The sequence below is a fragment of the Tenrec ecaudatus genome, chromosome X (genome assembly GCF_050624435.1).
Source record: "Tenrec ecaudatus isolate mTenEca1 chromosome X, mTenEca1.hap1, whole genome shotgun sequence".
NCBI lineage: Eukaryota > Metazoa > Chordata > Mammalia > Afrosoricida > Tenrecidae > Tenrec > Tenrec ecaudatus.
The window spans coordinates 119988402-120000608 of NC_134548.1; the positions used below are offsets into that span (position 1 = coordinate 119988402).

General features: G+C 40.7%; 1 protein-coding gene across 3 annotated transcripts in view; it reads left to right on the top strand.

Moving 5' to 3' along the window:
- The window catches only part of ACSL4 (acyl-CoA synthetase long chain family member 4), a 92849-nt gene that overhangs the window by 1804 nt on the left and 78838 nt on the right, over positions 1-12207 (top strand). The window lies entirely within an intron of this gene.

Genomic DNA, 12207 nt, shown 5'->3' on the forward strand with positions numbered 1-12207 from the left:
GAGGTGAAAGGTTGAGAAATTCAGTTTATTGAGGGGAAAAATCCTTTATTACAAAACAAAAACAAAACACGAAAGTGACTCAGTTGACAGTATGTTTATTTGGGGTTGAGGTGGGTTATATTAAGGTAGGGTGGGGGTCCGTGGGTAAAGAGTGACTCACAGTGAGCCTGTAGGACAGAGTAGAACTGCCCCGTGGTGAGTTGTTGAGGAGCAGAGCCCTGGGTATACAGGAGGAGCAGAGCCCTGGGTTTTTCTCCCTCCGAGCAGCTGGTGGTTTCAAACTGATGACCTTGTGGATCATAGCCCAACTCATAACAACTACGTCACTAGAGCTCCTAATTTCATGAGAAGAGAAAGGAATTAGGACTCTGGAGAGGCTCAGGTTCCAGCCCCAGTTCTAGCTAAGTAGGTAGCTGTAAGAGCCTCTTTTCAACTGTTCTTAGTTTTGGGATCTGTAAAATAAGCATCTTAAAGGTGGACAGAACAATCTAGAAACCCCCTAATTAAAACTGTTACATTCCTAATATTTCTTTTAAGGAACTCTGGTGGCACTGTGGATTTGGTATTGGGCTGCTACTAGGTTGCCAGCTCAAATGGAAAGATGGCAGCCCCTCTCTAGAAAGATGAGATTGTCTGCACCTGTAGAGCTCTACTGTCTACCCCTAGATGGTGGGTGTGAGTTGTCAACCTGTTGGCAGTGTTTTTGTTTTAATACCGCTTTTATTAACTTTTTCTGGCAGGTGAAAGGTATGCATGCTATATTGTTTTAAGTTTCAGGACTTATTAACAATTTGTAAGAGAATGCACATGCATTCTCTTATAACTGCAAATGGCTAGGCACTTCAAGAGAATAAGCAGATAATCATTCATTCACGTACTCCTCTCATCTTGGGAACTTAAATAAGTGCCCGGCCCTTGGGATGTGACCATTCAGAAGCCTTTGGCTAACGCATATGAATTTAAAGTGTAGGGTGGTGGTGGTAGTATGGAGAAACAGACAGATGTATGTGGTTTATTTTTATTAACAACAGCAGTCAGACCAAGGATAGAAACAAAATCCAAGGCTGAGAAGGATGGAAGAAGAGGTGGTTTCTTTCATTATTACCCTTGTAATGGTGTCTTTCCTCCCTTTCTCTCTCCCTGTCTTGGCTTTGAGTTGTTGAGTCTTTGACAAAATTAAAAGCTTTGTTTTATCGACTCTTGCCATTGGCTGGTCTTATATCTACTCTTTTTTTTCCTTCCCAGTAGTTTTATTGGCACAAAGTTCACATATCATACAATTCAATAGTTCAATTGTGCAGTCACAACAAGAAGAATTGTACAATCATTAACACATCAAATTTAGAGCATTCCACCTCCTCTTATCGACTCTTTTAGTTTTGCCTTTTTCATTTCGGGATTATCATAGAATTTTACCATCCATTTTCCCATAATAACATCTTGCTTAATAGTTGTACAATATCATAGCCAGGCAATTGAAATTAATACAGCCCATCCACATTGTTCAAATCTCACCATTTTTTCATGCACTTACTTGCATATGTGTATTTCATTCTATGCCATTTTGTCAAATGTGTAGATTCATATGGTCACCTCCGCAGTCAAGTTACAGAACTGACTCATCCCCGTAAAGACCCCTTTAAGAACCGCCAGCATCTCTCTTCCTCTCCCACCTCTTGGAAACCACCAATGTATTTTCCATTTTCCTTAATTTTGCTGTTACAAGAACTATTGAGGCTAGTCTTTTAAATTCAGCATAATTCCCTGACCCCAAAGTTTATTTCCTTTTGTGGCTGAGTGGCATTCTATCAGAACTATGGACAGAATAGAATTGCCTCTAGGTTTCCAAGAGAGCAAATAGACACATCTTTCTTTATTGGAGCCGCGGGTGGGTTTGAACTGCTGACCTGTGGTTGCAGCCCAATGAGTAACCCATTACACCACCAGGGCTCCTTTTGGGTCATAATTGTTGACTAAATAGCAATCCGTAAAAAAATTTTTTTTGTTTAGTATTATATAGTATGGGTGTATGGGTGTACTACTGTTTCTTTAATTGTTCACTCTTTGAAAGCCATCTGGGCCAGTTTTATGACAATTAAGGATGAAATTTCTGTGAATAATTATGTACCAGTTTGTCTGTGAATGCAGCCTTGACAGTGTAGTGTTTACATGTTGGGCTGAAGTCATCAAGGTCAGTAGTTTGATACCACTTCTGGTGAGAAAGGCAGGGCTTTCTCCCATAAAAAGTTGATCACAGAAAGTCACAGGAGCAGTTCTACCTTGTCCAACAGGGTTGCTGTGAGTCAGCATTGACTTGATGGCCCGCAGCTTGGTTTGTTTGTTTTGAGTTTTTTATGTGAATAGAAATTTCCATTTCCTTAGGAGAATGCCTAAGAGAGCAACTACTCCATTGTCAGATAGTTGCATGTGAATGCCCACCCACCCATCTGTTTTCCTGAGTGAATGGTATCACTATCTCTTCCCACCTGCAAGGGATGATGCGCCCAGTTTCTCTGCATCCTTGTCAGTAATTGGTATTGTCACTCTTATATTTTATTTTACTCATTCTATAGGTATGTAGAGATACTTCCTGGACGCTTTAATTTGTGTTTCCCAGATGGCTAGTGATGTTGAACATGCATTCATGTGCTTATTTGCCATCTGTATATCCTCTCCAGTGAACTGTCGCCTCATGTCCCTTGCCTGTTTTCTAATTGGATTATTTTCATACAGTTGAGTTTTGAGAATTTTGAAAGAAGGATAGCTATGCTTTCATTTTTTAGTCGTACTGTTAAGATCAGTAATGGAAAATTCAAAAGTACTGACCTTTACATCCAAGACCAATCGTCAGTATACAGTTTCTTTCATTTTTTTGTTACTGACATTAATAGTTTTACCAACTATCAAATAAAAGCATAAATGTGTTTTTTTCCCACAACTTTCACTCTATTTTTCCCTTTACCCTCCCTTTCTCCTCTCTCCCTACCACAGAGTCCGTGCTGACTCATAGCACCTCCCCTGGGGGTTCTGGCAACACAGGAGTAGAAAGCCCAGTCTTTCTCCCATGGAGCTGCTGCTGGTTTCAAGCTGCCGACCATGCAGATCGCACATGTGGCTCACAGTCCAACTTGCAACCACTACATCATAACCACTAATCTTAATTGTTGTCTTTTTAGGATTGACTATTCTAGATTTTTCATAAAAATGGGATTATGCTGTGCAGTATTTGTCCTTTTGTGTGTCTGGTTTATTCCACTTAACTCACTGCCATTGCGTGGATTCTGACTGAGAGTGACCCTATAAGACAGGGTCCAGGGAGGAAAATGCGGAGCTGATGCCAGAGGCTTACATGGAGAGCAAATGTTTTGAGAATGATGAAGGGTAATGAATGTATAAATGTGCTTTATTCAATCGATGTATGTATGGATTATGATAGGAGTTGTATGAGCCCCCCAAAGTGATTAAAAACCCTCAAAAGACAGGGTAGAACTGCCCCTATGGGCTTCTGAGACTTTAGAGGAGTAGAAAGCTCCACCTTTCTCCTGAAGAGTGGCTGTTGGATTTGAACCACCGACCTTGTGGGCCTAACACATAACCCACTGCACAATCAGCTCTTTGTTTCACTTACCATAATGTTTTCAAGGTGTATTCATGAAGTGGCATATATCAGAATGTTGTTACTCTTTACAACTATGTAAGACTTCCCGTGGATATCTACCGTATATACTCATGTATAAGCCGAGTTTTTCAGCACAAAAATTATGCTGAAAAACTGGGCTTTGGCTTATACACGGGTCAGTGGTACCCCAGTGAGGTGTAACATCTCGCAGGTGATTGCCGTTCCTCCGCTGTTCATTCAAAGTCCCACTGACACTGCAGGACTTTGAATGTGTGTTTACTCACATCTAACCAATCAGCCGTCCATGGACATGGACGGCTCCAATTCACAGAAGCACCCGTAGTGATTCACTTTCGCAGGCAGCTGACCTGGTAAGGATGTGTCTGTGGCTGCGTTCTGTCTCTCCCCTCTGGTCTCTGTGTGAATTCACATCCTGCATTTTCCATCCTAGGCTTATACTGGAGTCAATCTGCTTTTCTGGTTTCCCAGGTAATAATTAGGTACCTCGGCTTATACTCGAGTCGGCTTATATTCGAGTATATACGGTATATCACCTTCTGCTTATCCATTCATCTGTTAATGGGAACTTGGCTTGTTTCCACATTTTGCTGTTGTGAATGATGCTGCCATGACCATTGGTGTACTTGTGTCCACGTTAATGCTTGTGATGAGTTTTGAGAATTCTTTATAGATAATCCCAGATAATAGACCTTTGCCAGTTGTGTGGTTTGCAAATAAGTCTCCCAGTCCGTTGCCAGCTTTTCTCTCCCATCCTCTTCACAGGGTTTTTGGTAAATCACAACTTTTACATTCTGATGAGGTCCATCCAGTGTTATCTATGTTGGTTTCAAGGTGGCTTGTATACTTTTTGAAATTTAATTTTACTCCTTTCTGCTCTGCTTAACAGCCAGTGTTTCTGGAAGCAATGATAACATCCCTCCCAGAAGTTGTTTCTCTTTTGAGAATCCTGGCCCTCACCATGGAATCTGTGAACAAGTAACCCTAATGTTTGAGCGTTGGAGTACATTACTTCCACAGGCTCTAAGTACACCAAAATGGCTGCCATCCTTTTGTGCTGTTAAAATATAACATCTCTTGTCCCCAGCTATCAAAGTTGAACATTTAAATGACTATTTTATAGTTCAATAGACAGACTGTGCCGAGGAAGTTTTTGGTTTCACTTTCCAAAAAAAAATTTTTTTTTGGCAGAACTTTATAGTGTTTTGTCAGGTTTCTGGTAACTAAAGCAAGGTCCGAATTTGTGTTCTCCTTTCAGTATGGGCTTAAAAAGTCAACTTCTGTATTTTGTGTAATGAAATTATGAATCATGACTGTGTGTTTAGTGGGCCTTTTCCACTGTCTGTCAATGGTCAGAATAATGAAGAGAAGGATGGATCTGACTGTGTAGAAGATGATAATACTAACTTAGTCACTTAATGCTTATTTTAACTGCCTTGGAGAGAAACATGAACTTTAAAGTGACTTTACAGTTTACATTCGGAGACGCCTCTGTCATGAAATGAACTTCAGATAAAGGCTAGCGATTCCTTTTGAGGGCGTTTGTTTCTGTAATGTGGTACTGAAATGACTTCTTGTCATGCTGTGTGGCAGAGACTTTATGACCTACAAAGGCTCTTTACTACCTGGCTCCTTATAACAAGACCACTCACCCCTGAAATAAGGCAAGCTATGTTGCTAGGGAAACGTAAGTGTTAGGGTGATGTTCAGTACCTTTTAGTTTTACAGATCCACAGGACATTTTGTTTCCATAATCTTACTTAAGTCATTCATTCAGTAATTGTCTAGGAGACTGTCAATTAGGATTAGCATTAAGGGGATGTTGTTTTTTGTTGTTGTGCTGTTAAGCGTGGAGTATTCCAATGTGAATGCAAGTGTACAAGTATGACAAGTCGCGAGAGTCAGAAAGAGGCCCTGTGCGATTATGATGACAGTGCCTTAGAGACCTGATTTCGAACCTGAGTGATGATAGGAGAGCCCAGCATAGCAGCCCTATTGTTCTTGTACCTGGAACTGCCATGCGACCTTTCAATACACAGTGGATGACAGGTACCCTTTCTAAAATTAATACCTTCGGAAGTGGGGAGTGTTTTGGTCTGATCCTATCAAGCTGAACCAAGACTGTTGGTTTATGATTTTGTTGGCACAGCTGCCTTCTTTTGTAAGTTAGAGGCTGACACTTTGTTTACTTTAAATGCCTTAAATATAATGGAAATCCACTTAGGCCAGTTGGCTGGCTATACAATAAGCAAGAAATGGCTCCCTCCCTGACATAGTACACGAAATAAATTATAGTTGTTTACCATATATATATATATCTATACACACACACACAGCTCCAAAACATAAGACAGCATAATAAAATTGAAAAGGCAATTGACAGACTGGAGGAAAATAGCCTTTACATATGTTCTAATCGATCTCCACCTTGTATGTATGTGCTGGTTATACTTGTCTGTGTGAATAAGTAATGTAATAGCAGGCGATGAAATATGAGTAGGGGGGAAATTAGAGAGTGCTTCTCTTCTGAAAGGTGAAATGATATGTCTGGGATTTTCTGCGAAGTAATTCAGAGGGGAAGGAGGTATTGTATAAGTAGGATTACTGAAGAAACCTAACACGCATGAATAATTGTAGAGACTTGGTAGTAGATAAGGGCGAGTCAAAAAGTTGTGCTATAAAATGATAAAAACAAACAAAAAAGCCAAACAAACCCCACACTAGCAGCCATTGAGTCGATTCGGACTTAAGGCAACCCCGTAGGGCAGAGTAGTACTGCCCTGGTGGGTTTCAGAGACTGCACCTCACTGTGGGAGTAGAAAACTTCATCTTTCTCCCTTGGAGTGGCTGGTGGAGTCAAATTGCTGACCTTGTGTTTAGTAGCCCCAAACACCACTAGGGCGCCAATAAGCCCATAGAAACCTTTATTAAACAAAAGTACCAAAATGTGAAGCTATTGTTTTCCAACACCCTTCCATCTAGGTGTATGCCTCGGACAGTGGTGTTTTTCTCCCTAGCCCTTCCTATTGCCTTGCGTCTTACTTGGGAATCCACTATATATATAATGCTGTAAGCAGGAAGCGTCATGGCAGTGTAGAATTATGCATTCTGTGATTCACATCCCCTCAAAATGGCCATTTGGGCACTCTCCAGGGAGTCAAATGATGTCTTTTTCAATATTATTTGAAACAAAGGAAGCCTAGGGGACAAGATCAGGGTGATAGGATGGATCCCTGAGGCTGGGGGTGGTTGGCAAGGTTTCCAGACTTCAAAGAAGGAGCAGACACACTGTTGTAATAGGAAACAATTCCTGGGTGCGAATCTTCTGGACTTTTTTCACCACCAATGAAGTTTGTCATTTTCTTAAAAATTCTTCACAATAAGTCCTTGTAACTCATCTATCAAGATGATCCCTGTGGAATCCCCCCAAATGTCATCATGGTCTTCTGAGCTGACCATTCTGTCTTGAATTCATCTTTGAGACCTTTCTGGCTTTCCTTAAAACCTCTTAATTCACGAAGAGCTGTTGTTTTACATGGGGCAGCATTGCTGTCAACTGCCTTAGGAAGATGTCCACCTGAGTTTTTTTTTTAATTTTAAAATTTGATATGCGCCCTGACCTCAAAATAGGGGTTTCCCCCCTTACCATTGGCACAACAAAGATCTTTTATTTTTTGACAGCACCCTATGGAGACAGACAAATGTATTATTGAGGGAACTTGTCTGCAGCCATCCCCTGATCTTGGAGGCATGTTGTTTGGAGGAACAACTAGAACCCTATAGCAGCAGTACTCTTTAACTTGCCCTCGAACATTCGGCTCATTGCAACAAAACAGTGTTTGGGAAAGAGTCCATGAAAGGGAACTTGCTAAAAAAATTACCCCTCCAGTCTGTGTGGATAAGAAAACTATAAAATATGTGTGTAAAAGAAAGATAAAAATCTAGAAGGATTTTGTATGTCCATTCCTCCGCAAGTCTCTTAAGTTCTTCTCCACTTTGAAGTCCTACTCTAAGAATTTAGTGTACATTTTAATTCTGTTTTAACAATCAGCGGGCCTGGAATCAAAACAAAAAGGTCATGGCCTCTTGACCCTATTTCAAAAGTTTGGTGAGTGAGTGTACAATTAGAAGATTATATATAAAACGATTCATCGTTTAACTTAAGCACATATTTTTTTATGATCGTTCACCTTAATTGACCTTACCAGTTAACCAGCCAACTGTTCAAGTAAAAGTTTAACAGAAAAGCCTGATATCTAGAAGTATCACTCACTGCTTCTGAGCGGATTCCAACTCATAGCAATCCTCTATAACGCAAGTATGTGAATCCCCAAATCAAACCTGCTACTGTTGTCAATTCTGATTCCTTGTGACATTAGGGAACCCCTAAAGGGTTTCCATGGCTGTGCTCTTATGAAGTCAGTGGCCTCACCTTTCTCTTGAAGAGCAGCTGTTGCCCTAGAACTGCCACCGTTTGGTTAGGCAAGAGCTTGGACCACAGCTCTTCCAGGGCTCTTGTAATACATGAAGTGCCCTTACAAGTGATAAGAAAAACAGACATTAGAAAAAATTGCCAAAGGGCTATGCATTGGTATTTTCCAGAAAGAGAAATGCAAATGGTAAATTTCAGCATGAAAAGATGCACACATTTACCATAGTACCCTTTTTTGGGGTTTCTGTTTTTCAAAAAACTTTAACACATTTGGCAGATTCTAAAATATTTATAATTTTGCTAAATACTGTTAGCAAGAAAACCCAAACAAACAAAACAAAACAAAAAACACACCCAGGCACACCTACATTGTTAATGAAGGTGTACAGAGCTATAACTTTTGATAGAGAATACCAAAATCTTCTCACTTTTTACCATGTGCTCCAGCCCAGTAATTCTATTAGGAAACTGTTGTAAAGAAATATTTACGCCTGTGTAAAGGGTGCAGGCACGCAAGGTTTGGGTGCCACATGGTTCATAACATTGGAAAAGATGGCAGCAACCTAAATATCCCTCACTAGCAAATTGATTTCAATAAACAATAGGCTTTAATTTTGAATGCTTTGGCTCTATTAAAGGGAAAAACTTTCTTCTAATTGATTTCTATGTAGGTGCTCTAAAGGATGCTTAAGTGGATGGCAGGAGAACTTGCAAAACAGTACGTCTTGATTCCACTGCTCTAAAACACAACACACAACCATACCATAGTTTATGGATAATACCAAAAAATCTGATCGAGACACCACAGCAGTAGTTTTCCCTGGGGGAAAAGGGCACTAGATTGGGGGACACTCTTAGTTTTTTTAACCCCATAATATTTTATATTATAATTTTTAACCCCAGTGGTATAGTGGTTTGGTGTTGGGCTGCTGACCACAGGTTCAGCTGTTTGAAACCACTTGCTGTGCCTCAGGAGAAAAATGTGGCTCTCTACTCCCGTAAAGAGTTACAGTCTCAGAAACCTAAAGGGGGCAATTCTACCCTGTCCTGTAGGTTGTCTGTGAGTCGGCAGTGAACTTTTTTTTTAATTTTGAAAGGAATTATGCAGAATATTGTGAAAAATGCACACACCTGAAGGCTTACAATAAAAATTCGTTTTATTTTGACCTTTTATTGCAAGTTAGACGAAGAACAAGAATTCTTTTTTCTTTTTTAAGAACAAGAATTCTTTACTGGATGTTATGAAATATAAACCTCTGTTAGAAATCTATTGCTTTGTGCTTGATAAATAAGCATTGAAGATTTTAAAAACAATTAACTCTCACCCACCCTACCCCCCATGGTCAACATACTCTTTGGATTTTCTGTATTGAAAATATAAGGTTAAAGAAGAATCAAGTCCTCATAAACCCACACCCAGCAAGATCTGGTGCCAACCTTTGGGTATGTATATTTTGTGCTCATGATTGCATGTATATTACACACACAGGCCATTGCACCTTCTTTCTACAAAAAGGAGATCCGATTGTACATACTGATGTGCAACTTGCCTCCCTAACATAACACTGCATTGGGAATATCTTTCATCATCAGTAACTCTGAATAAGTGAAAAAGACATCTGGTAAGGAAAGAGCAACACAGTGCCATGTAAATTTAGTCTTCTGTCTAAAATAACTGGTTTCTGGGACAAAGTATAATCCGTTTAAAAAAAAGTCATGGTCACCAAAAGTAAATAACCAAGAATTTTTTAAGTTCTTAATGTTTACCCGGTTGAATTTTGCTTTGAATTAAGTATGTAAGCACATTAAAAAAATATATCATTACTAGTGATACTGTATCAGTAAAATGTCTATAAAATTTCACGAGGACTTGTTTTGGGTGGACTTTGGTTTTTATAGCGATATAAAATCTGAACCTGCATAGGGAATTGGTAATTTCATGGAATGCCTACTTATGGAGCAATAAAGAAGGACACTGCATATGAAGATAGAAGAATAGCCTCATTTGAATTAATAGTGTTGGCCAAGAATATTGAGTATACTGTGGACTGCCAGAGATAAAACAAATCTGTCTTAGAGAAGTAAGGCCAGAATGATCCTGGGCAGTGAGGATGAGGAGGCTTTGCTCCTATACATTGGACATGGTATTAGATTTCTATATAGGTGCTCTGTCCTTGGAATAGGACTCTGTGTTTGGTAAAACAGAAGATCAGTGAGAAAGGGAAAGATCGTCAGCAAATTGGATTGATACAGTGGCTGCAACCATGAGCGCAAATATAACCACCATTGGGAGGATAATATAGAACTGTGCTGTTTTGTTCTGTTTGACATAGAGTTGCTGAGTTGGAACAGACATAATGACATCTAACAACAACTAGCATTGGTCTTGTAACTCCCACAAAAGGTTTGGGCACTCACCAACTGCCACAGAGTCAAGCCTGACTCATAGTAACCCTCTAGGACAGAGTAGAATGGACCCTGACTGTAACTCTTCATGGGAGTAGAAAACCCTTTCTTCCTCAGAGCCACTGGTGATTCCAAACTACTGGCCTTGAGGTTCACAGCCTAACTCTAACCACTTGCCACCAGGGGTCCCAAGGTTTGGGTGGATTTATGCAAATATGGTGCTTGTGGTCCACCAATGGGATTGGATAACCGACTCATGCAAATAAGGTGTGTGGAACCTTTGCAGAGATTGGTCAGTTTTGTCATTCTGCTTGGCTTAAAGGGAGTCAATCCCAGAGGTTGCAGGTGGGGTGGACCTTAACCCATTAAGTGCTAGGAGTCAGTGCATCTTTTGGACCCAGGGTTTCTATGCTGAGAACATCTAGATCCAGACACAGCTTTAACACTGGAATATTAGGCAAGATGATGTGCAGTGATGGCAAGCATAAGCAGAGATCAGTGGCAGAGAAATGGTGGCAGCAAAGCCAAGGGGCTAGTGTGAGACAGGGTGGTGGGCTTCCTGGTTTGCAGAGCAAGGCAGCAATAGCGAGCTTGCTAACCCACTGGGTGAGAGAATTGAGTCCCTTTGACAGGAGGCTTGGTGGTGGAGTGGGAGCTTTGTATCACTTTCCTGAGCAAGGCTCAGGCTGAAAGCAAGGGCTCCGCCACAGCAGCCAAGAAGAAACTGTCTTAACCAAAGAATTACCTCCTGAGTTCCCATTACATCCAAGTTTATCCTGATCCTAAATTATCATTTGCTACTTCCTAAACAAATCCTGTGATTGTGAACATGACCAAGTTCTGTGTGACCATTGAATAATTGAGTGCAGCTGAGAAGTAGAGTGTGCCAACAGGTATCTGAATTGGTAAAAATGGTGTGTCTGAGCACCTCACAGGAATCAGCCTTGGGCTGATGTTGATGGTGATTTTCCTCATAACTGAAATTTGATGAGGAGGTCAGGTGCCTGTCTCCATTTTTACAAACTAAAAGGTCACCGTATATACTCGAGTATAAGCTGAGTTTTTCAGCACATTTTATTATTTTTTCTTCTATATATCATTAAATAAAAAATGATTGAGTATGTACTAGTACTAGTCATTTTTAAGCCACGAGTATATGCCATTTGTTTTTGTTTTTTTTTTCATTTTCTCTTTTTACATTTTATTAGGGGCTCATACAACTCTTATCACAATCCACACATATACATACATCAATTGTATAAAGCACATCCGTACATTCTTTGCCCTAATCACTCTCAAAGCATTTGCTCTCCACTTAAGCCCTCTGCATCAGGTCCTCTTTTTTTTCCCCCTCCCTCTCCGCTCCCCCCTCACTCATGAGCCCTTGATAATCCACAGATTGTTATTTTGTCATATCTTGCCCTATCTGGAGTCTCCCTTCCCCCCCTTCTCTGCCGTCCGTCTCCCAGGGAGGAGGTCACATGTGGATCCTTGTAATCAGTTCCCCCTTTCCAACCCACTCACCCTCCACTCTCCCAGCATCCCCCCTCACACCCCTGGTCCTGAAGGTATCGTCCACCCTGGATTCCCTGTGCCTCCAGCTCCCGTATGCACCAGTGTACAACCTCTGCCCTATCCAGTCCTGCAAGGTAGAATTCGGATCATGGTAGTTGGGGGGAGGAAGCATCCAGGATCTGGGGGAAAGCTGTGTTCTTCATCGGTATTACATCGC